General features: G+C 39.4%; 1 pseudogene; it reads left to right on the top strand.

Moving 5' to 3' along the window:
• The first annotated feature begins 604 nt into the window (after positions 1 to 604).
• On the top strand, positions 605 to 23,830 carry LOC149242585 (DNA topoisomerase 3-alpha pseudogene; annotated as a pseudogene).
• The last annotated feature ends 3,260 nt before the right edge of the window (positions 23,831 to 27,090 follow it).

Below are 27,090 nucleotides of genomic sequence, written 5' to 3'. Positions count from 1 at the left end.
GTGGTTGCTCACTTCTCCCTTAATTCTAGCAGAGTGGAAGCTTGGGCCTTCAAATGTAGATCTGCAATCTATAGGCTCAGCTCTAGCTAAACCTGAGCCAACTCTGTGCAAGCTGTTAGTTCCACTCTTCGCATCCTGTCACCAATGATCAAAATGGGCTTTTACTATGTCTGGTTTCTAGATATGTTTTTTCACATGAGCTTCAATTCAAAACATTTCATAAGTGTGTTCATCAGAAGTGCCTCAGAAAGAGCTTTCCAAAGGTATATCACACCCTCGAAACTGGCTTCTGGATCAGAAGATATGACCAAATGAATAATTGACTCAAAGATAAACTAGTGTAGTATTCCATGTATTTAATGATCCTGAGGAAAAGGAGATGCAGTTCCTGGTAATTGAGAACCTACTTCCAATTTGTGGCATAGGGCAATGTACATTGCTGACAGTGACATTATTTTGAATGACAAAGATCTTCAGTTTGCTAAGGTGGCTAGACCATCAATGGCTATGTAGACGCATCATCAAGCTCTACATAGTCTGTTGAAGTGTCCACCAAATGGTTCAATTGTTCTTGATCATGCTATTATTAGCACTACCTATCCATATGCAACAGGATTTAAAGAGACTGTTGGGGCCATCAAACCATAGAAGCACAAGCCCTCCACTTACTCTAGTTCTTGGGAAGTGGGTTTGCAAGAAAAATAGAACTAAAGGACAAACAAGACATAAAAAAAAGACTTTGGAAGAGGAAGCTAGGAGATTCCAGTGGCTGGTTTTGTGGCTGGATTGTGATAGATAAGAAGAGAACATAGCATTTGAGGTCATAGATGTCTACCATGCTGCTAATCCTTATCTCAACATATGGCGAGCTTGTTTATCTACTTTGGTTGAAAGACATATCCATGAATCTGTGCAGAGGTTGGTCTATCCAAAACAGTTTTTTGTAGATGTAGTTGATGCCAGATAGGAAATTGATCTTAGAATTGGTGCCTCCTTCACTTGGTTTCAAACTATGCTATTGAGAGATGCCTTCTTGCTTTCTTTTTCTGATGATGAGAGAAAGATTATCTTAAGCTACGGACCTTGCCGGTTTCCAACTCTTGGTTTTGTTGTTGAGAGGTACTAGGAAATACAAGCACATGAGCCAGAAGAATACTGGACCATAAACTGCTCCCATACTTTTGAGGATGGTACAACAACATTCAATTGGGTGTGGGGGCATTTGTTTAATTGCACATCAACAATGATAATCTATGAAATGTGTGTGAACAAACCCACTGCAACATTTACAAAAGTTACTCAACAAGAGTGGCGTAAGTATCCTCCTCATCCATTAAGTACAATTTAATTACAGAAACGTGCCTCCCATTATTTCCGCATGAGTTTGGAACATATTATGAAGGTAGCAGAGGAGCTATACCAGTAAGGTTTTATAAGTTACCCATGTACTGAAACTGATAGCTTCTCAGAAAATACAAATTTACAGGATATTGTGCGGGAGCAACACAGAGCATCCTTTGTGTGGTTCTTATGCACAATGGCTTCTTGACCCTAAAGAAAATCTTTGGCGAAATCCTAGTAATGGTGGTCAGAATGACAAAGCACATCCACCTATACATCCAAAAAAATTCTCAGTTGGGGAATCTGGTTGGAGTCAAGATCACAAGAGAATTTATGAGTTGGTTGTTTGTCATTTCCTGGCTTGTGTCTCGCAACCTGCCCTTGGGGCTGGAACAATAGTTGACATTAATATTGCTGGTGAAAATTTTATAGCTTCTGGTCTCATGGTTCTAGAGAGGAATTACTTGGAGATTTATAGGTATGAATCTTGGGGATGTTCAACTATTCTAAAGTTTATGACTTGACAACAGTTTGTTCCAACAAGATTGACACTTGATGCAAGTATCACAAGACCACTCCCTCTTGTGAGTGAAGCTGACTTGCTAAGTTGCATGGATAATGTTAGTGTCGGTATCTTCATCCCTCCATCAGTGATCAAATTCTCTTGTTGCATTTCATGTTAGGTGTCTTGCTCGGTTAGCTGCATTCCATTAGGATCATGGATCATCCGACGGTAGTGGCTTGTTGTACATTTTCCCTCATGCCCTTTACCTGCTGACCCATTTCCAGTCATCTAGATCATCTGCAGTCATTTTTTCTTTTTAAATCTGCAAGAGTCATTTTTAGGGTTTCAGTCTCATTAGGTCTAGGGTTTTGTCAAAAAGGTCTTCAAAATGTTCAATAATGGTCAGCAGGTGCATGAGGAGGTTGAATAAAGTTCCAGTACCAATAAATTCTATAATCACATGCTCAGAGACTTATTTTATTCTATGTTTTCATGTATAACTTTGATGTAATTTCAGTTTTTCATATTGTAATAGCTTCAGTGGAAACCCTAGTCACCTTGCCAAGCTTTAGCATCTCCATCACCTGCAAGGCAAACAAAAAGTCAAATCATTCAGTTCATCAAAGGCAAAAATAAGACAAACTGCCTAAAAACAGAGTTTGAAAAGTAATGTCAAAATGCAAACATTACAAAAGTGGGTTTTATGAGTGAAAAATTAAAATATTTTGTATATAAACCATTTCTTGTGTTTAAAGAGCTCATTTGCATCCAAAGGATAAGAAGGAAATAAGAGCAAGGTCGTGTTGGAGAAAAGAGGGAAAATCACAGCAAACAGTTCAAGTTTCAGGGGCGCGGTGCATTAGGTCGTAGGCGCGGCGAATAGAGCTGGTGCGGCGCATTGGGCCGCCCTCCATAGTGCAAAAAATACACTGGCGCATCGCATAGAGCAGGTGTGGCACGTTGGGTTTGTGGCACAACGCATAGAGATGCAAGCCTAATTTCACCCACGAAACTCATCCAATTGCTAAATTTACTCGATTGCCACCTTTCCAAGTAAGTCAAACATTCTTCCCATGCCAATGAATGTGTGTCTCTAGATGTTTATGGTGATTTAGTGATAAAATCTTCAAACCCTACCTCCTTGCAATTTTTTCTCAAAAAACAATTGCTTAGGGTTTACAGTTTGCGTTTTTGCTGCCAAGATCCACTCCATCACTCCCTTACCCTTTGATTCCTTGATTTATTTTCCAGTTTCATCAACTCATTCCCAAGTCCCCATATCCCTAAATTCACTAACCCCCTATCCCTAATTCTCACTATCCCAAACCCTAGCTACAAATTCCTAAACCCTAATTGCTATCCCAAAGTCTAATTACTGTCCCTAAAACCCTCCTATTACTCAAAATCCTATCAGCAATATTTCCAAAACCCCTCTTACCCTCTCCCTTATCAGTCCTTCATACATTTTCATACATTTGGCAGCAAAGTTTTAAGACACCTTAAATCTCTTCACACTCATCTAAGAGAACTCAAACATTTGGCAAACATGGAATCTGATCCTTCTTATGACCGAGATGAGGAGACACACAATGATTCTCCTACAGAAATGCATGCACCAAGGAGACCTCACAAGGGGGCTAAACATATACGAGAGGAGCCTATTTCACTTGCTGAGCTACAGGCATGCCCTCTGGCTATCACATGCTTTCAACACCAATCATGTTATCAGTTCTGTGAGATGGTAGAGAGAGTCCAGTACCATCATGAGTTGGCCAAGTTGTTTGTGCTCCATCTTCATAATGGCCAAGTCACTCTAGCAGGTGTGACATTCACCTTGACACCGAAGTCTATTTCTCTAGCAACTGACATCCCAAATGTCGGTGAGCAGTGGAATAAAGGGTAGAAAATTGATAGAGAACATTACGAGCCTTACATCAAGGTTGGTTATCAGAGACATCTCTGCAGATTTTTTCCCTTCCGGTACCTGAAAGACTCATATGCTCCCTTGATGAAACTCATAATCAAGTATTTCAGCTGTGAGGGCCGGTTTTCTCGCCTGTATGCCTATCATATCAGATTGTTGATGCACTTTACTAGGGTGAGAATGATGAATCTCCACTACTTCATTTGCTGGAACATTGAGAAAATGACCACCCTAGTGCAAAGGAAGACTTCTCAGCAGTAGTATAACAGCATACACCATTTTTCACTAATCAAAATTGTGGTCTTGCATCAGCTTGGCTTACGGAACATCTCATAGGAGGATTTCATTTCTCATGAGGACTTCACAGGTCCTCAAGTGCCTCCAGCAGTGTTTCATGAGACAGGTGGACCTTCACATCAGCAGGAGAGCAGGAGACAGATTTCATTCTCATTTAGGATGATGACACTGATTTGGGCCCATAAAGCTCAAAGATCAAAGAGATCATTCAGGAGCAACAGGCAGACATTAATGATTTGTCCCTCAACCTAGAAAGAGCTAAGTTGATAATCAAATACCTGGAGCAAAGAAACAAGTAGCTAGAGGATCAGCAAATGATTATGGAGCTACAAAACATACGAGAAAATCGGCAAGCTGCGAAAAGGAGGAAAGTGAAGCTCACCCCACTTGAACAAGAAACCAATGCTGATTGTGAGTCTTGGCTTGAGTGAATAAATATCCACTTAGAAAGGTTGCTAGAGAAGGCCAACAGGGAGAAAACTATGTTGAGGCACATGGCCTACCATTACTTGGCAAAAAACAAAAGTTGCAAGGCAAGAATCAGGAAATTGAAGGCCAAGTTGAAGAAGGCATCAAGGAAGCGAAAAGAAAAAGACAGAATTTAGTTCTTGGCTGAGGCTTCCTTGGCCCAACATAGCACTTAATGGAAAACACTCAGCCCAAATTTCAAAAAATTTGGAACACTTTTTGCAATTTTGGAATTTTTGGGCCAAAAAACAGGTTTTTCTGCCCAATGCACCACGCCACCTGGCGCTCGCTTTTGATGGGGGTCTCATTTTGTTGAAAAATCAAAATTTTTGGATTTTTCATGAAACAATATGCATGCTCACAAATGGCCAAGAAATTTTGACAGGTTTTGAGGCCCCAAAAAGGTCAAAAACACCTCGAAAATGACATTTTTGCCCCTTTTTGGATACACTGGAAGTAATGTTGGGAGAACTCAGTTTTGGAGGGGAAAATGGAGGCCAAATTCATAAATTCCACTTGTTCTGGAAAGTAGATAGGCATGCCTTTCCAACAAGCACACTTGGAGTAAATTTGGACACTGGGAAGGCCTCCAAAAGTAGCTGCAAAAAAGTGCCACACATAGGGAAATCAGCATGACGCATTGGAGGAATTTTGCTCCGTTTGACCCAAAATACTCTGTTTTTCGCCTGGTCTCTTGATAGTTTAACTTTTCTTCTTCTAAATGTCAAACTCATGATATAATTTAATGTAATTTGATGGATCTTGATGTAATTATGCTAAATTTTCACTCATTGAGGTAGATTCATCCATGTAAAGGTAGTTTGCAACTGAATGAATCAGTTCCCTTGTTTTTAGAGGCAAGTTGTTCCACTGCCTGCATTTTAGTTCTCAGTTTAGAATTTGTTGGAGCAGCTCTTAAACTTATGAGCTTGTCCCCTAGAGGCTAGGATGAGTTGTTTTTTTCCTATATCTTGTGATTTTTCAGTCATTAGAAAAGGTTTGACTTTTGGGAAAGCTTGGAGCTTCATTGTACACACATTTCAGCAGTTTGGCTAAGGAATAGACCAGGGTTTGTAGCACTTTATGAGATTCTTGTGGAATCTTGCTTTGGTATTATGTTTCCTTCTATAATTTTAAGTTTACATGTGTTTTATGTCTGCCATCATCTCTCTTTGCTTCATCTTAACTAAATCAAACAAGGATAAAGGTAGAATCCATTGAAATTGCAGTGCTCTACCTAGGGTTTGTTTAGTTATTTATGCTTTCAGTTGTTTGAAGAGGATCTGTGAGGTTTTCTTGCCCTCTTCAACTCCTCACCTGTCTAAAAGCTCTCCATTTCATTCAATTTGAAGTACTAAATGATTTTCCTACCTTGCCCCATAGAGATCTTTGCAAAACTGAGCCTCATTCCCCAGACCCAAATCTGCCTTTCCATTTGAGCCAACAAAACTTCACCAAATTCACTCAAACTCTTTTGAACACATAACTAGCCTAAAATCAATATTCATATCAGGTAATCTCAAGCCTCATTGATCATTTTTCGCTGAGATTAACAAGGAGAGATCCCTCTCCCAACCTGGTACAGCTAGCTACTAGGTTAAGCGTGGTTTAATGTTATCCTAGATCCTACCTTTGTCAGCCTGAGGTAGATTTAGGCCCTAACATAGTGGTGACTCCACTGGAGAAGAAATTGTTTGCTTTTTAGTGTTCTTTGTTTTATAAACTACAAACGGAGCCTGAAGATTAGCCAGGTAGCCTTCAAAACGCTTTTGCTTTGCATCAGCGAAAGTAGATAAAAGCTGCTTCAGTCAATCTCTGGTCTAGCCTTATAAACGAAAACATCTCGCTCACAGATTGCCCTAGTACATCTGATAATTCTAGACTTTGGATGATTAGTTTAGAATTTTATAGGCTGAACAAGTTGGTAATGTCCATTTGATTTCTTGGAAGTAATAACACTGGCTTCCAGAAGACACACCAAAGCAAATCCAGATCTTGATCCACCCCCTGTGTACGAAAATCCCAATCTCATTATGAGAATCCTTCGTCAAGAAAGTTCTGTGATTCCTGTGTTCAAATCACGTTCATGTCCTGTGGTTTTTGAGTATCTTGAAGATCTTGAGTTTGACGAACATTTTGATCTGTCATTGTTGAGATTAAATCAGATAGTGTTGTTGGTTCTACTGTCCTAAATCCAAAGTTTGTCAAAGATATCGAAACTGAAGGGGCCAATAAATCAATTGACGATTATATCTTGAAACTTCAAACTTCCATTGTGGCTACAAGCATTCCTGAATTCTTAGAGTCTGCATCTGCAACTCTTGGGTCATCTGCTATTGCGTCTAGTTCTGAAATTCCCACTGAAACTCCCTTCATTCCCACCATTCTCGTGCAGCGTTCTATCTCTGATAAAAAATCTGTAGTGGTGTCACCTCCATCCACTCCTTCCACCCCTCAAACATAAAAAATTTCTACACCTCATACATCAGATGCACCTGTCAGGCCAGGCAGTAACTCCATAAGGCAAAAATGATTCGACTGTTCATTCCATCAGGTAGGTCTTCATTATATACATGAGGGAGAGACTGTTCAGTTCGTCTCCTGATGACTGTTCATATTTCCTATTTATCTATTTACATAAACTCACCCAATCACAAGGATTAGGTGTCAACATTCCCCCCCTTAATCTGAAGGGATGTTGGTGAGTCCAAGCATCATTCTGAATCGTTCAAGCTTTTCTCTTCCAAGTGCTTTGGTGAAGATGTCTGCAATTTGCTCATTTGTGGAACAATGATGGAGATGGATTGTTTTGGCCTCAACATGATGTTGAATCAGATGATATTTAGTATTTATGTGCTTTGTTCGATCATGGAACTTTTGGTTCTTGGCCAACTTTATTGCAGAGATATTGTCAATCATGAGTGGAGTTGATTGTACTTGTTTTCCCTGCAAATCTTTAAGAATTTTCCTGAGCCACACAATTTCTTTTGTTGCTTCAGCTGCTGCCACGTATTCTGCTTCTGTTGTGGAATATGCTGGAACTGATTATTTGCGTGATCTCCAGGAGACAGCTCCTGATCCAAGACTCATAGCATATCCTGAAGTTGATACCCCGGTTTCTTTGTCTCCATCGAAGTTTGAATCAGAGTATCCAATCAAGCTGAAGTCGTCCACCTTTGTGTACTTGATTCCAAAGTCTTGAGTTCCCTTCAAGTACCTTAAAACTCTTTTTGTAGCAGACCAATGTCCCTCACAAGGCTTTTCCATAAACCTGGAGAGGATTCCAACAACAAACGAAATGTCTGGTCTGGTAGTAGTTAGGTAGTTGAGACTTCCTACAAGATGTCTATACTTTGTTGCATCCTCAAATTATTTTCCTTCAATAGATGTGAGCTTTAAGTTTTGTTCCATTGGAGTAGTAAGAGGATTGCACTCTGTCATGCCAAACCTATTCAACAGATCTCCAATGTATTTCTTTTGAGAAAGAAACATGGACTTTGGATGTTGGGTTACTTCAATGCCAAGATAGTAATGAACATAGCCCATATAAGTCATTTCAAAACTTTTCCCCAATTCCTTCTTTATGGATGCAATGTAGCTTTCATTGTTCCTTGTCATCAAAAGATCATCTACATATACCACAAGATATACAACTGTTTTGCCAACTTTATTGACAAATAAAGTTGCATCATCAAGATCAAAATGTTTGAAATTGAGTTTCAGAAGATGCTCAATTAGTTTTTCATACCAGGCTCGTGGTGCTTGTTTAAGGCCATAAAAGGACTTCAAAAGTTTACATACTTTATGTTCATGTCCTTTCACAGCAAATCCTTCAGGCTGGGACATAAAAAAAATTCTCTTTTAGATCTCCATTCAAGAAAGCCGTTTTTACATCCATTTGATGGACTTTCCAACCGTTCTGAGCTGCTAGTGCAAAGAGAGTCCGGATGGTAGCCCATTTTGCTGTGGGGGAAAAAGTCTCCTCATAATCGACCCCTTCCTTCTGTGCAAAACCTTTTTCCACAAGCCTAGCTTTGTGCTTGTCAAGTGAGCCATCAGCTTTATACTTGTTCTTGTAGACCCACTTGCAGCCAATTGGTTTGGTTACTAATGGATGATCAACCAGCTTCCAAGTGTCGTTCTTTATGAGGGCATCATACTCCTTTTACATCGCTTCTTTGCATTCATCATGAGAAGCAGCTTCTTTCAAGGAAGTTGGTTCAAAATCTGTAGACAAGTTCAATTCACAATCATAAGAAACATCCATATCAACAGGTGAATTAGAGTCATCTACATCACCTCCATTTTGCCGGTTTGAATTTCTAGTTCCTGTCTTTCCAACCTCATCAGGATGAAAACTTTCAAGTGTCTTTGTCAGCCACTTTGGGGGACCTTTCTCAAATGGTCCAGGCTGATCCGTTGACTGAGTTGGGACTGAATCAAGATTGAGTCTCCCAATTCTATCAATTACATCACTTAAAGCATCATTCATTGTTGGAGTTTCATGTGAGGAAAGTGTTCTTCAGAAGAAGATTCCACATGTTGATCTAGTATAGGAATCCCCCCTTCAAGATGTGGAATCTGATTATCAAATTCATGAAATGATTTTGCTTTTGTGAATTTATCCAAGCGATCAAATTGCCGCTCAACAACATTGTCAGTTTTGGATGATTCAAGGAAAATTACATCTCTAGATACAAAAAATTTCTCATTTACTTCATCATAGAGGCGGTATACTTTGGAGGTGTTTGAGTACCCCAGGAAGATACACTTACGACTTCTAGCACCAAGTTTGTTTCTATGTACCTTTGGTATCAAGGCATAACAAGTGGAACCAAAGACCCTGAGATGCTTTACTGAAGGAACATGTCCGTACCACATTTCATATGGAGTCTTGTTTCTTATAGCATTAGATGGACATCTATTCTTTATATATGCAGCACATAGAACAACATCAGCCCAAAACATTATCTTTACATTTTTGAAGAAGAGCATGGATCGTACCATATTTAAGATTGTCCTATTCATTCTTTTAGCTACACCATTCTATTGGGGATTATAAGGCACAGTTGTTTGATGTTTGATCCCATGTTGGCGAAGATAGTTTTCAAATTCATTTGATGTGTATTCTTTTCCATTATCAGTGCGAATAGACCCAATATGAGATTGTGCATCATTTTCAATCCATTTATGAAAATTCTTGAATGTTTAAAAAGCATCAGATTTGTTCTTCAATAAATAAACCCAACACATTCTGGTGTAGTCATCAATAAATGTCATGATATATTTATTTCCATTTGAAGAAGGAACAAGCATTTGACCACATAAATATGAATGAATGAGTTCAAGTTTTCTATGTGCTCTTGAATGTGAATCATGAAAAGACTTCTTGCTATGCTTTCCTAGAATGCAAGCATCACATTGCTTAAGTTTCCTAGAAATTGTAGGCAAACCAGCAACAACATTTTTCTTCAACAAGCGGAGACTGTCATAGTTCAAATGTCCAAATCTAGCATGCCATAATAAACTTGATGCAAGTGTACCTTCTTCATGATGAGAATTGTATGAGAAATGTTGTGCATGAGCAGAGGTTCCTTGCAGCTTGAGAAGCCTTTCTTCTTATATTCCCCTCATGACAAGTGAGTGATTAGATGCTTTTCTTACCTCAAGCTTGCCATCAAGCATATGAATGGAGTGACCTTGCTAGCGGATGTGGACCAAGGACAAAAAGTTTCTCTTGAGTTGTGGGAGATATAGAACATGATGCAGAAGAAAGTCTGGAAGTCCAGGCAGTTTAAGCCTGATTGTGCCAAGCCCTGATGGCTTGATTTTTGATTGATCTGCAAAGTATACTTCTCCATCAACATTGTCAGTGAAATCTTCAAAAAAATCTTTTCTATGAGTCATGTGGCAGGTTGCTCCTGAATCAAGCAACCAATCATTTTTCCAAGAAGCAAGTGAAGCATTAAATAAATCTTCATTTACTCCAATGTTACATTGTGCCACAACATAGTGAGCGGATTTAGGTGCTTTACCTTTGTCTGTATCATCAGTTTTACCTTTCTGTTGGTTTCTTTTCTGCTCAATTTTGTCCCATGGTAGCTTGCATGTAGAGGCATCATGTGATCCATTTCTTTTGCAGTGAATGCAGTGCAAATCTACCTTTTCTCCTTGAGAATGTCTGCCCCCCCTGCCTCTGAAATATCTTCCTCTTCCTCTTCGACCACCTCTTCCTCTTGTAGAATCTTGAGCAGGATGCTTTTCTTTATGAGCAAGGCACACAACCTCTTCAGAAGATTCAGGGGCTGTCTTCTTTCCAAAAGCTTTCTCTCTTTTAGCAAACTTTTTCACAAGATAGTCAAAGGTTATATCTTTGAGATTTCCATTTGCTTGCAATGACTCAAGATAATTGGAGTAAGTAGGATAAAGTGATTTGAGAAAAGCAATAAGAGGAATATCCAATTCAACTTTAGTGGATTTGATATCATGCATTATAGACTTTACTTCAGATGCAAGAGCAAGAGGATCATTATTTTGCAGTTCAAGAGTGAAGAGTTTAATCATGAGTTGAACAACTTCAAGTGCAAAATGTGAGTCATAGAGTTCTTTTAGCTTTTGTAAGGCTTCAAAGGCAGTTGAATATGATGAAATATGGCGACTCACCTCTTCATTTACAGATGCTACGATTAATGCATAAGATTTGTTGTTCTTTCTTTCCCAAATGACGAGCTCTTTGTCTGAGGTAGGCTATACTGGTTCATTGTCTTTGTCTTCGACACACACTCCTTTCCACAACTCATTGAAAATGAGGGTGTGTTTTATCATCTGGGACCATTCAGGATAGTTCTCCTTGCCAGTGAGAACTATTCCCACCATGGATATGATTGAATGCATTCTGTAACAAAAAAATTCTGCTGCAAAATTTTACTCTTAATGGGAAACAATATACATCTGATATGATGGGACAGCAAAGTCAACTTGTATACCACACTTGGCCAAAAAAAAAAAACTTCAACATATGGCCAAAAAATTTCAGCGTTCAATAAGACTATTGTTAATATAATGCCAGGAACTTCAACGCATACAAAGACAGCAGCTTTAATATACCACAATACCAGCCTCTTAGAACTAAAAGCTTGACAAGTATGCTCATCTCCCAGCTATAGGAATTGAGAAGTACAAGACTGAGACTGATCTCAGATCACCAAGCGTTACCATGAAAATCACGTTGCCAATTAATGAGCGGCCATTTATGTGAAGAGATTAAGTACAACACGACAAAGCTATGTTGGACTTTAAGATGCAAAAGGAGAATACCTATTTAACTTGCCTCACTGTTTACACACTATTCAAAGGCCTTCACGTGACTGCGACTCTTCGCTTAATACAATCAAATATCAATATCGCCATTGAAGGGTGAGCATTGAGCAAAGAAGTTTCCAGTCCGTCAGTCAGCTTCCTTGCGAAGTTTTCTTTATGTTGGTCATTGGTATCGATGATATGGATTCCCGTATCCACCCGTCAATGCTTAGAGATGGCGCTGGATCTTACAATGAATGCCGTCCAGACTTTGACATGACACAGAGAACAGTAGAAACTTTGGGGACAATGACAGAATTTAAGGCGGTCCTTCTGCGTGGTGCAGATTAATTACGCTGCTGTGACAATGTATTACAGTGAACCAGGCCTGGAATTTGAGAAATCCAACAAACAGTGGAAAAGTTTGCTCGACAGACTCAGCTGATTAAGACTATAAAGAATGACAAGTGGTTCATGGCATGCTCGCAGAGATGTTTCACGTTATGGAAAAAAACATTATGTTGACAGTCCAGAGAGCGCAGGTAATGCAGGGGTCAGGACTGTAAATATGGAATATGGCAGACAGAGGGCGCAGGCAGTGTCAGGCAGCAGCGTTCAGGTGACAGTGTGGAGCAGGCTACCACATTTATGAATAGGCAGCATTTTTGAATGGAGAGCAGAGGAGCAGAGGAGCAGAATAGGGAGTTACAAAGGGCATAAAAGCTAAAAAAAGGAGCTGGCTCTGATACCATGTCAGGCCAGGCAGTAACTCCATAAGGCAAAAATGATTCGACTGTTCATTCCATCAGGTAGGTCTTCATTATATACATGAGGGAGAGACTGTTTAGTTCATCTCCCGATGACTGTTCATATTTCCTATTTATCTATTTACATAAATTCACCCAATCACAAGGATTAGGTGTCAACAGCACCAACTCCTCCTACATCCCCAAGACCAGTTGTAAATCCACCTAGAGCAATGGCTATCTGATTTTCACCCCTTGTGTTGCCTCAAATTTTGGATGACATGCCTGCCGATTATCAAAGCAAAATTCCATTGTTTGATGGCACTCCTCAAGGTATTACAGCACAACAACACATGGATAGGATGACATATTTCTTTGACCTTCATGAAATTGATGCGGAAAATGTGACAATGGGACTGTTTGTACAAACTTTTGGAGGTGAAGTTAGGAAGTGGTTTAGAGCTTTGCCGGCTGCAAGTATCACTAAATTGCCTAATCTTTAGAGACAATTCTTGGATCGCTGGGAAGTGAAGAAAAATCCTCTTCAAATTCTTTCCGAATATGAGAACATCAAGCGGAATGTTGGTGAGTCTGTTCAAGATTATTGTATTAGATTCAATTTAGTTTATAATGAAATTCCTATTGATATAAAGCCACCTATTGGGCTAGCTTTGATTAAGTTCTCAGATGGTTTCAATCCTGATATGGCCTATCAATTAATAGAAAAAGATCCTGCCACTTTGGAAGACATGCAGAAAATTGCAGTCAGCGTTGAAGCAAATCTGCTTGCCAAGAGAGCTAGAGCAAAGGCTAAAAAGAAGGTAACAATAAAGGAAGAGGTTTCCACTTCAGATCAGGTGCTCCGTAAGATGGAGAAGATGTTTGACAGATTGACAATTGACAAGCCCGAACCACAAGTCAGAAATCCCAACTTCCGTGGCCAGCAGAAACCACAATTTAGAATCAAGCAAAGAGAACAACGAGCACAAGACCAAGTAGCACAGCAGCAGGTGAAGACACCCTTACAGCAGAATTTTGTACATGGTCTGGAATCAGATGATGAGGAGAATGTAATTGGAGAAGAGAATCATTTCTTTACACCTGATGATATGCCAATTTTTATCACTAAAGACAAGGAGTATTCCAAGAACTCATCTGTACAAAGGGACGAAAATTTCATCTTGGCAAATGAAATAGTTCTTGAAGAAGAGTCTGATGAATATCAGAGAGGGTACATGAATGCTCTGTTAGCCCAAAAGTGACAATATTCACTCAGAAGTAGAGATGTACCCATAAATCTAATTCAGAAAAGGAAGGAGACGGCACCGCCAAAGAATGATCCTCACATTGTGCAAAAAAAGGGAAAAGAGACAACTGATCCTACCACCAGCAAAACGCCATCAGCAAATGAAAGATCCAATCAGCCAAGTGTATCAAAAGAGAAAACTAAAAAGAAGGACGTTTCAGCTAAAGAGGTAGAGAAAACTTCAGTTTTTAACTTAGAAAATGAAATTGCTAAGTTAAAAGTATCTATTCCTTTGACTGAGTTGATGAAGAACAACAATTATAAAGGTCAGGTATGTAAGATTTTGCATTTAGATCCACTATCTGATATGCTAAACGTGGAGGATGATCAGCCTGAGTTGATCTTTGGTCCAGCATTGGAAGGTCAGTCTCAAGATAGTGATGTAGCTCCTTTTTACATCAGCCTTAGGGTGCATGACTATGTGTTACACAATGCTATGTTTGATTCCGGAGCCTCTCATAATCTCATGCCTAAGGAAATCATGGAGAAATTGGGATTGGATATCACCAGAAAGTATCATGACCTTTACTCCTTCGATTCTAGTAGAGTAAAATGCATTGGTCTTATCAAAGATTTGGTGGTTAGTTTGGATCAGATTCTGGCTAAAAATGTTTTGATGGATGTGGTTGTGGTGGATATTCCTCCTAGATTTGGCATGCTTCTTTCCAGATCTTGGGGAGCAAAAATTAAAGGGACATTGCAGCTTGATTTCTACTATGCTACTACTCCCGTGTTCGGTCAAATGAGGAAATTATACTAGGAGCAAAAGATGAAGTACATGATAACTAGCAAGGAGAAACTGGTAAATCATCCAATCAACTATGTACGTACTGATTTGGAATCATTTGTTTTATATTCAGATAGCTTTAATGATGTAAATAGCCAAGTAGTTGAAGTAGAAGACATTCTAGAGATCACTGAAAATTTCAGAGAAGTCTTAAAGTAAGAAAGACAAAGACTCGATAGTACCGCTAAGCAATCAGCCTTCTGAGAGCAGCAACATACTAATGGACATTAAGGAAAAGTAATAGAGCAAACAAAATTTCAGCATTTGGAAGAGGACGAAGCCGGCCTGTGGATCTTGGATTTTGATGGCGTGGTAGGAAGGGAAGGTGTTGGAATTGGCATTTGGATACGCAACCCTATTTTTGCCCCAAACAAAGTGCCAAGTAATGTAAGGGTCTGTTCTTATAAATTGGCTTTTGACTATTCAAATAATGAGGCTGAATATGAGGCTTTAATTGCTGGTTTGAAAATTCTTAGAAAGTTAAATGCTAAAAGGATTTCAGTATATGGCAACTCTGAGTTAGTTATCAAGCAAGTGAAAGGGGAATACCAAGCTAAGCATCCTTGAATGCGGGCTTGCCGCAATGCGGTATTAGATATCTTGAGATTGTTTTCATATTACACTTTGACATGTGTCCCCCGTGTTCAGAATGTCATTGCAGATTCACTTGCAACAGCAGCAAGTAATTTGAAAATTCCGATGAATTCAAACAATAAGTTTGAAATTCATGTGAAAAATCGTCCGACTGTCCCTGACAATCAAAGATATTGGCAAGTGTTTCAAGATGATGAAAATATCGATGAATTTATGCAAAATGAAGGTAAATTCAAAGACACTTCTATTGATGTGGAGTATGATGATGGTGAGGCGGATATGGAAGTCAATCAGATGTAAGTTTTGCAGCTAAAGGACAATGTCATTCCTAAAGTTCTAATACCTTTAGAGGAGTTGTTCGATCAAGATGATGTAGCCTGAAAACCAAGCTTGCTGCCAACTGAGAAAGGAGTTGAGGATGTGAACATTGGATCAACAGAAAATCCTAGAATGGTGAAGTTATCAAAGGTGTTGCCTCCACAGGTAAAAGCAAAGTATATCAGTTTACTATCTTCCTTTACTGATGTATTTGCATGGGATTATTCAGATTTGAAGGCATATGACACAAGCATAATTTAGCATATCATCCCGATCAAGCCAAATCAAAAGCCTTTTCGTCAGAAGCTAAGAAGAATAAATCCAAAGTTGTTGCCCTCAATAGAGAAGTGAATCAGTTGTATAAAGCTGGTATAATCGTCTCCATAAGATTTTCATATTGGATTTCTAATTTGGTGTCCGTGCGTAAGAAAACAGGTGAGATTCTGTTATGTATTGATTTTAGAAATATGAATAAAGTATCTTTGAAAGATAACTATCCATTGCCCAAGATGGATCACATACTTCAAAGAGTAGTTGGAGCATCCTGCATGTCACTACTTGATGGTTATTCGGGTTATAACCAAATTCTGGTCCATGAGGATGATAGAGACAAAACAACGTTCACCACTCCATGGGGAACTTTTCATTATGCAAAGATGCCTTTCGGATTGAAGAATGCTGGTGCAACCTTTCAGCGGGCAATCATTATTGCGTTTGCTAATAAAAAATGTGTATTTTTAGTTGTTTATCTTGATGATTTGATAGTTTTCTCTAATTCAAATGAAGAGCACCTTTATCATTTGAAGATTGTATTTCAGCGCTGTAGAAAGTATGGTATATCTCTCAATCCAAAGAAGAGTCTGTTTGCCATGGATGAAGGCAAGCTTATTGGTCATATTATATCAAAGGAAGGCATCCACATTGATCCAGCTCAGGTGGAAGCCATTCAAAAGATTGATTTTCCACGAAGTAAGAAGGAGATGCAGTCATTCAATGGTAAGATGAATTTCTTACGTCGCTTTGTGCCTAATCTTACAGAACATTTAAAGGAAATCACAAACATGCTGAAGAAAGATAGTGTAGTGAGGTTGACCGAGGAAGCAATTAAGTCTTTCAATTTGGTGAAATTGGCCCTATCTTCAGCTCCAGTTTTGATCAGCCCTTATTATACTCAAGATTTCATTTTGTTTTCATTTGCCTCTGATCATACTATGGCAGCGGTCTTGATGCAGAAAAGAGACCAGCTTGAGAAACCAATTGCATTTTTCAGCAGAACCATAAGGGATGTAGCTTTAAAGTATAATATTATTGAAAAGAAAGCTCTTTCTTTGGTAAAGGCATTGAAAGATTTTTGAGTCTATATTCTGCATTCTCACATCCTTGCTTATGTCCCTAATGCTACTGTCAAAGATGTCTTAGTGCAAACAGATCCAGAGGGAAGAAGAGGCAAATGGATTGCTGCCTTGTTGGAATATGACGTGGAGATCAAACCAACAAAGCTCATCAAAGGACAGGGGTTAGACAAACTAATGACTGAGTCAAATTTACATGCCTTGGAAATTAATCTCATTGCTGCTATGTCTGAGAAAGATGAAGAAAGTTCGCCCGCTCAGGTATCAGAAATTTTTCTTCTTTCTCCTTGGTATTTGGACATTGTTTATGTACTTTAAAATTTGTAACCACCACTTGGAATGGCTAAGAATAAAAGTAGGACTCTGAAATTCAAGGCTTCCAAGTTTTGTATCTTTAATAATGCACTCTATTGGAAATATCTCGGTGGTGTCTTGCTCAATTGTTTGGTTGAAGAAGAGGCAAAACAAGTTATGGAAGACTTTCACAAGGGAGATTGCGGAGGTCATGTTTTCTGGAAGACAATAGCCAATAAAATTTTGAGAGCAGGATATTATTGGCCAACTCTTTTTGCTGATGTGTACAAAACTGTTGCAAGCTACCATGAATGTCAGATTTTTCAAGGTAGGAGGAAATTGCAGCCTTTACCACTCAAGCCCATTGAAGTAAGTGCTCCATTTCAGCAGTGGGGTTTGGACTTCATTGGCAAGATCCATCCTACTTCTTCAACACAACACAAATGGATCCTCACAGCGACAGACTATTTCACCAAATGGATTGAGGCGATTCCCACAAGGCAGGCCACTGATTCAGTAATCATTTCATTTCTTGAAAACAATATTTTGTCTCGTTTTGGTTATCCAAATAAGTTGATCACTGATAATGCAGCAGCTTTTAAATCTAAAAGAATGATTGAATTTTGTAATAAATATCAAATCACTTTGGGGCACTCAACTGCATATTACCCACAAGGTAATGGATTGGTGGAATCCTCAAATAAATCCTTGGTCAATATTATCAAAAAGCTGCTGGAAACGAACAAGAAAAGTTGGCACAAAAAGCTTGTTAATGCACTTTGGGCAGATAGAGTAAGTCAAAAGAAATCTATAGGCATGTCTCCTTTCGAGCTCGTGTATGGTGTGGACACAGTCTTCCCGACCTCTCTCGCAGTCCCGGTGGTTAAAATCCTACAAGAAGTGGGTAGTGAAGATGATCATTTGCAGCGAAGAATCAATCAAATGATTCATTTGCAGCAAACTAGGGAGGAGGTTTTTCAGAACACTTTCAAGCTGTAAGAGAAAATTAAGAAGATATATGATTGAAAGGCAAAGGCAGACAAGTTTCAAATAGAAGACATAGTGCTGAAATGGGACGCCAGAAACAAAGATAAAGGTAAGCATGGAAAGTTTGAGAATCTTTGGAAAGGACCTTTCTAGATTGCTACATATCGGGGCCAAAATTCTTTCCTTTTGAAAGAAATGAATGGAGAAGACTATCCAAGTGGGCCGTTCAACGGTCGGCTGCTGAAACGGTACTATTTTTGAAATGTTTTCTATTGTCACCTGTATCATTGTACATATTGGTTTGTTTAACTTCCATTACAAGTGTGTACTGTATCATTCTTTTAGTTTGGGGCCCGAGGTGAAGGTTATAAAACTGAGGTTTGATTTCAGTTTTGGGTTTAGTTTGTTTGAGTTAGGTCTTTCAGTCGATTTTAGTCTTGAAATTGAGTCAGTTTTGAGTCAGATTTCAGTCCTGAAATTGAGTCGAGAGTTTGGTTTTGGTTTGTCAAAGTTACTGACTCCATAGCCCAATGGACGAAGGCACTGCCTACTTTCCCAGAGATTTGTAGTTCTTGGAACCTCCAAGGAGCTACCATCCCTATTGGAGCCAATGTTAGTGTCGGTATCTTCATCCCATTATGATCATGGATCATCTGATAGTAGTGGCTTGTGGTACATTTTCCCTCATGCCCTTTACCTGCTGGTCCATTTCCAGTCATCTAGATCATATGCAATCACTTTTTGTTTTTAAATCTGCAAGAGTCATTTTTAGGGTTTCAGTTTCATTAGGTCTAGGGTTTTGTCAAAAAGGTCTTCAAAATTTTCAATAACAGTCATCAGGCACATGAGGAGGTTGAATAAAGTTCCAGTACCAATAAATTCTATAATCACATGCTCAGAGACTTATTTTTCCTCAAAACCCTATTTTGAGGAAAACAAAGTATTCTATGTTTTCATGTATAAATTTGATGTAATTTCAGTTTTTCATATTGTAATAGCTTCAATGGCAACACTGGTCACCTTGCTAAGCTTTAACATCTCCATCACCTACAAGGCAAACAAAAAGTCAAATCATTCAGTTCATCAAATGCAAAAATAAGACAAACTGCCTAAAAACAGAGTTTGAAAAGCAATGTCAAAATGCAAACATTACAAAAGTGGGTTTTATGAGTGAAAAATTAAAATCTTTTGTATATAAACCATTTCTTGTGTTTAAAGAGCTCATTTGCATCCAAAGGAGAAAAAGGAAATAAGAGCAAGGTCATGTTGGAGAAAAGAGGGAAAATCGCAGCAAACAGTGCAAGTTTCAGGGGCGCGGCGCATTGGGTCATAAGCATGGCGCATAGAGCTGGCGCGGCACATTGGGCTGCCCTCCATAGTGCAAAAAATACGCTGGCGCGACGCATAGAGCAGGGGCGGTGCGTTGGGTTTGTGGTGCGGCACATAGAGCTGAAAGCCTAATTTCACCCACAAAACTCATCCAATTGCTAAATTTACTCGATTGCCACCTATCCAAGTAAGTCAAACATTCTTCCCATGTTAATGAATGTGTGTCTCTAGATGTTTATGGTGATTTAGTGAGAAAATATTCAAACCCTACCTCCTTGCAATTTTTGTTCAAAAAACAATTGCTTAGGGTTTACAGTTTGTGTTTTTGCTGCCAAGATCCACTCCATCACTCCCTCACCCTTTGATTCCCTGATTTATTTTCCAGTTTCATCAACTCATTCCCTAGTCCCCATATCCCTAAATTCACTAACCCCCTATCCCTAATTCTCACTATCCCAAACCCTAGCTACAAATTCCTAAACCCTAATTTCTATCTCAAAGTCTAATTACTGTCCCTAAAACCCTCCTATTACCCAAAATCCTATCAACAACATTCCCAAAACCCATCTTACCCTCTCCCTTCACAGTCCTTCATACATTTTCATACATTTGGCAGCAAAGTTTTAAGACACATTAAATCTCTTCATACTCATCTAAGAGAACTCAAACATTTGGCAAACATGGAATCTGATCCTTCCTATGACTGAGATGAGGAGACACACAGTGATTCTCCTATAGAAATGCATGCACCAAGGAGACCTCACAAGGGGGGTAAACATATACGATAGGAGCCTATTTCACTTCCTGAGCTGTAGGCCCACCCTCTGGCTGTCACATGCTTTCAACACCAATCCTGTTATCAATTTTATGAGATGGTAGAGAGAGTCCAGTACCATCATGAGTTGGCCAAGTTGTTTGTGCTCCATCTTCATAATGGCCAAGTCACTCTAGCAGGTGTGACATTCACCTTGACACCAGAGTCTATTTCTCTAGCAACTAGCATCCCAAATGTCAGTGAGCAATGGAATAAAGGGTAGCAAATTGACAGAGAACATTACGAGCCTTACATCAAGGCTGGTTATCAGAGACATCTCAATAGAGTTTTTCCCTTCCAGTACCTGAAAGACTCATATGCTCCCTTGATGAAACTCATAATCAAGTATTTCAGCCGTGAGGGCCAGTTTTCTCACCTGTATGCCTATCATATCAGATTGTTGATGCACTTTACTAGGGTGAGAATGATGAATCTCCCCTACATTTTCCAGAACATTGAGAAGATGACCACCCTAGTGCAAAGGAAGACTCCTCAGCAACAGTATAACAACATATACCATTTTGCACTAATCAAAATTGTGGTCTTGCATCAGCTTGGCTTTCAAAACATCCCATGGGAGGATTTCATTTCTCATGAGGTCTTCATAGGTCCTCAAGTGCCTCCAACAACTTTTAATGAGACAGGTGGACCTTCACATCAGCAAGAGAGTAGGAGACAAATTTCATTCTCATTTGGGATGGTGACACTGATTTGGGCCCACAAAGCTCAAAGAGATCATTCAGGAGCAATAGGCAGACATTAATGATTTGTCCCTCAACCTAGAAAGAGCTAAGTGGATATTCAAATACTTGGAGCAAAGAAACAAGTAGCTAGAGGATCAGCAAACGATTATGGAGCTACAAAACATACGAGAAAACCGCAAGCTGCTAAAAGGAGGAAAGTGAAGCTCACCCCACTTGAACAAGAAATCAATGCTGATCGTGAGTCTTGGCTTGAGAAAACAAATATCCACTTAGAAAGGTTGCTAGAGAAGGCCATCGGGGAGAAAACTATGTTGAGGCACATGGCCTACCATTACTTGGTGAAAAACAAAAGTTGCAAGGCAAGAATCAGGAAATTGAAGGCCAAGTTGAAGAAGGCATCAAGGAAGCGAAAAGAACAAGATAGACTTCAGATCTTGGCTGCGACTTCCTTGGCCCAACATAGCACTTAATGGAAAACAATCAGCCCAAATTTCAAAAAATTTGGGACACTTGTTGCAATTTTGGAATTTTTGGGCCAAAAAACAAGTTTTTCTGCCCAATGCGCCGCATCACCTGGCACTCGCTTTTGATGGGGGTCTCCTTTTGATGAAAACTCAGAATTTTTGGATTTTTTCATGAAAAAATATGCATGCTCACAAATGGCCAAGAAATTTTGACAAGTTTTGAGCCCCCAAAAAGGTCAAAAACACCTCAAAAATCACTTTTCTGCCCCTTTTTGGACACACAGAAGCAGTGTTGGGAGAACTCAGTTTTGGAGGGGAAAATGGAGGCCAAATTCAAACATTCCACTTTTTCTAGAAAGTAGAAAGGTATAAATTTCCAACAAGTACACTTGGAGAAAATTTGGACACCAGGAAGGCCTCCAAAAGTAGATGCAAAAAGGTGCTACGCATAGGGAAATCAGCATGGCGCATTGGAGGAATTTTGCTCAGTTTGTCCCAAAATACTCTGTTTTTTGCCTAGTCTCTTGACAGTTTGACTTTTCTTCTTCTAAATATCAAAACCATGATGTAATTTAATATAATATGATGGATCTTGATGTAATTATGCTAAATTTTCACTCATAGAGGTAGATTCATCCATGTAAAGGTAGTTTGCAACTGAATGAATCAGTGCCCTAGTTTTTAGAGGCAAGCTGTTCCACTGCCTACTTTTTAGTTCTTAGTTTAGAATTTGTTGGAGCAGCTCCTAAACTTATGAGCTTGACCCCTAGAGGCTAGGATGAGTTTTTGTTTGCCTATATCTTGTGATTTTTCAGTCATTAGAAAAGGTTTGACTTTTTGGAAAGCTTGGAGCTTCATTGTACACACATTTCAACATTTTGGCTAAGGAATAGACCAGGGTTTGCAGCACTTTATGAGATTCATGTTGCATCTTGCTTTGGTATTGTGTTTCCTTCTGTAATTGTAAGTTTACATGTGTTTTATGTATGCCATCATCTCTCTTTGCTTCATCTTAACTAAATCAAACAAGGATAAAGGTAGAATCCATTGAAATTGTAGTGCTCTACCTAGGGTTTGTTTAGTTATTTATGTTTTCAACTGTTTGAAGAGGATCCGTGAGGTTTTCTTGCCCTCTTCAACTCCTCACCTATATAAAAGCTCTCCATTTCATTCAATTTGAAGTACCAAATCATTTGCCTACCTTTCCCCATAGAGATCTCTGCAAAACTGAGCCTCATTCCCCAGACCCAAATTTTCCTTTTCATTTGAGCCAACAAAACTTCACCAAATTCACTTAAACTCTTCTGAACACATACCTAGCCTAAAATCAGTCTTCATATCAAGTCATCTCAAGCCTCATTGATCATTTTTTGCTGAGATTGACAAGGAGAGAGCCCTCTCCTGACCTAGTAGGGCTAGCCACTAGGTTAAGCGTGGTTTCATGTTATCCTAGATCCTACCTTTCTCAGCCTGAGATAGATTTAGGCCCTAACAGATAAGACAGGAATTGGCACTGATGCAACTATGCATGATCATATTAAAAAGCTATTAGATCAGTGCTATGCTACTAAAGATGCAAATACACGGTTTTGTCAAACAAACATGGGCAAGGAAATTGTTATGGGCTATGAACTTTGTAAGCCATACCTTTGTTCCATGATGGAATGTGACATGAGTATAGGTTCAAAGAGTAAAGAAAAGGTCTTGGAGACTTGCTTGCAGCAAATGAAAGTTTATTTTCTAGATACAAAGTCAAACAAGGAGAAGCTTTTTGAGGCCATGGAACTTTTCTTTGAAAGGTCCCAGATATCCGGAGGGGATGATCACTGAACTATTGGCGAGATTGTTTCACACTGTCAATTTTTCCAAGAGTCTGATATGGCGCTCAAGAAGAAGCCATATGAAAAGTTCATGGTTGGCTGTCAAAATTTTCCACACTGCAGAAATGTTGTGTGGTTTCCTGGATCAATATCTAAGGCATCTGTAACCAATCAATTATGCAATACCTGTGGACCAGGTCCTGTTTTCAAAATCCAGTTCAAGTTTCAGCGAATGGAAATACCTGTTCAGTATTGCACATAACACTTGGGCTGCATTGGGGGTTGTGACAGGATCCTCAGAGAGTTGATCAACATATGTGGGATAGGTTCTCGCAATTCTTTCACTGGTTCGGCAAGAGGACAACAGCGTGCAAAAGCTCCATGGAACAATAGAACTCAAGCTCCTAGGAACAATAGGATGAGAAATTCTAGGCAGAGTCTATGTCTGCATTGTAGACAACCATGTCATAGTTCCAATTAATGTCTGCAGCAAGCTCCCCGACCTCAAGGGCGTCAAGTTGGTCATAGTTCGAATGAGTTGCCTCGGTAGCCTCAAAGGCATAGAGTGGGTTCTACTGGAACATGGGAAGTGCTTTGTGAGAGCTTCCAAATGCCTTGTCCTTTGCGAACTGCCGACACTGAAAATAACAGGGGAAGACAATTCAATAATTGCTAGACATGAAGTTGTAACTTCTTCAAATGGAAGGATTCAATTCAAACTTCTAATGCAAGTGCTGGAAGAAACCGTGGTGGCACTAATGGTGAGGGGAATAGAAGAAGAAGGGTGATTCGAACAAACAGCAGAAGCGATAGGGGAGGAAAAGGAGATGGGAATTTTGTAAGTGCTACTAGTGAAGAGGTTGTAAGGAGGTGCTTTGTTTCTGGAGATCCTTCACATTTTGAAAATGCTTGCCCAAATCGGGCCACATAGACAATGACAACTATGTGCATGTTTGCAACCCTAGCGATGTCAAAAATTATCATATTTGGTTGCCATTTTCTTTGAAAGAATTCCTCTTCAAATCATCTATCCTCAGGCACACATAGTTGCATCTATAGGTCGAGCATATTGACAGGATGTTAAGCATATTATCTCTTTTTTTATTTATTAAAACCCTAATTTTTATTTTAACATTATATTGTGAAAGGGGTTTCTCTGAAGTAAATTGGTTGTATTCAAAGGATATTTTATGTAACTATCTATTACAATGGTGTCCATGGTGTTCTGAATGAGTATTTTTTTCGTTGGAAAAGTTGATGATGCTTCTCAACATCTTGTTCGATCTACATATGAGCATTTGGAGAAAGCGACAGCTATAGTGAAACCGGGAGTAAGATTTCGTGAAGTGGGAGAGATTATCAGTCAAGATGCTTCAATGTCATGGGTTTCTGCGGTGAAATCCTATTGTGGGAATGGTATTGGTGAGCTCTTCCATTGTGCACCAAATATACCTCACTATGGCCGAAATAAAGCTATGGGTATCATGAAAGTTGGACAGACATTCACCACTGAGCCCATGATCAATGCATTAGTATGGCGTGACAGAATGTGGACAGATGGATGGACTGTTGTGACAGCAGATTGTTATAGACATTTTTGTGCCTTACAGCATGAAGCATGAAATGTCCATAATCTAAGGGATCCAAAGTCCCTAAACATGTTGTTCCTACCCCTAGAGGAACAAGTTCAGCAAACCATAGCACTGAATAGCAGTTCTCCACCTGAAAACACTCAAAAACAAGCTAATTCTGGATCATGTCAACTGCTCCACTGAGCATCTGCGCTGAATGTCAACTGCTCCACTGTGTACCTGCGCTGAATGTCAACTGCAAAGAAGGCTACCTGCGCTGGGCGAGTTTGGACAAGTGGCACAGTCATTCCTCAAGGTGTCAATGCCCAGGAAGCTTCCAAAATGACACTTGGATCAGGGAATTCGACTGGTGATGAGTAAGAGGGTCTAGATCTCCAAGTGGACTCAAGAACTGAAGATACACTGAAGTGAGAGAGGACACTAGTCAGCTTCATACCAAGCTCAAGCTGACTCATCCTTTCTCCAAAAATCCTATATATAGATCTCTCTCATGAGGTCTAGGGGGGCTGGAATCTTGTGAATGTAAGGAAGTGCTGTTGGTTTGAGTATAGAACTTTTGGGTGATTTTCTTTGAAGGAGGTGAAGAGGAGATTTCTTTCTGCTGGGAGGTGATGCTGGATTGGGCCTTTTATGGTTGTATCACTTCCTAAACTTTACTTCTTCCATTAATAAAGCATTTGAGGTTCTTCTATATGCATGTGTCTCAATGGTGTATTGTTATACTTGTGTATTTGATTTATTCTAATCCTTGAATCAATTATGAATGTATGCTTCTTGTAGTTTCCCTCTCTTGCCATTTTGCAGGATCTTGGTGTAGCTGGGCCAGTGAAAGAGCAAGGAGTTGGGAGCAAGCAACAAGGAGAGAAGATTGGATCAATCATTAGCGGAAGACATCGGTTAGTGGATCTCTTTCTCCCCTCTCTTACATCTCATAAAGAAGTAATCTCAAATAGCTTTGCTTTGATTGTTGCTGAGGTACTATTACCCTTAGAGTGGGATAGGGTCATTCCGTATTGGATACTTTTCCCAACAACAAATTGGCGACTCCACTAGGGAACGTATCTTGTTGGTTGTTTGTGTTTTTGCTATTCATTTCCTAAACACAGGGAGTACCGAATCGAACTGCATTTGGATCTTTCAAATGCAAAGTAGAAGGAAACTACTCTAGCTCAGTTTCTGGGCATGTTTATGATTTGAAGAGCTGATCCACAAGGACTCTGAATAGCTCTTAGTGATAGCTTTTCATCCTCCTTTTCATCCCTTAGTGTGTACTTGATTGATAGCTTCGGATTTGGCCAAAAACTGTTGATTTTTGAGCAATCTGTGACCCGGAAACTGAGAAAAACGAAAGTTTATCTCTTCATTGCAGGCACTGTGAAGGCAGTCTGCATTTCATCGTAGGTCCCGAAGGGGCTACCTGCGCTGAATGTCAAACTGACAGTGTACTACCTGCGCTGAACCAGTTTGGCCTTGTGCAGCTGGGGTTCTTTGTCCTTTATTGCCCTGTTTTGATCTCTGTTTTTGCAGCCTTTAACCAAGCATAGTTACCTATCTGAAACCACCTTTCTTTGCCACTATTCCACCTCAGTTGTATAAAGAAACTGTATTTGTTCTTTGTGTATTTCTTACATCATTTGTAGTTTCCCATAACGAAAGTGAACTAGTCTTGCTGTGGCCTCTTAGATCTAGACCTGTGATAAGTGTCGTTCTGATCTTAAGAGTTAGTTTGTCTGCTGTTCATAGCTGATTGAGCTTTTGCTTTCATCATATGGTTTGAATTTATGTATTTCTAGTGTTGAAACAAGTAAATCTTAAGGTGTCTTTTGATTTTGGACAAAAGCTTGTTTGCTTTCACTTGAAATTGAATTCAAAGTTATACAACAACTTTCTTTTTGTATTACATCAACATTAAGAAAGAGAAAAGAAATACCTGCATTGTGCATGTGCATTTTGACAGCTTGCATGTTGATTTAGGAAAAAGTGCATTAGTGTGTGCTCTATGATCTGTGTGAAAAGATGATGTCTTTCTTTTCCCTCAGTAGTTAAGATTTTCATAAGTTGAAAAGATTGAAAAAGCTTGCTTCTCATCTTTAGACTGCATTTAGGAGTTGTATCATACATCTCGTGGTGAACCTTGAAAGGCAAACCT

Source organism: Pinus tabuliformis, chromosome 8 (assembly GCF_031772625.1).
Source record: "Pinus tabuliformis cultivar Carrire ecotype Pingquan chromosome 8, CPIR1, whole genome shotgun sequence".
NCBI lineage: Eukaryota > Viridiplantae > Streptophyta > Pinopsida > Pinales > Pinaceae > Pinus > Pinus tabuliformis.
Note: the sequence above shows the minus strand (reverse complement) of the source record. Positions and strands in the feature narration are given on the sequence as shown.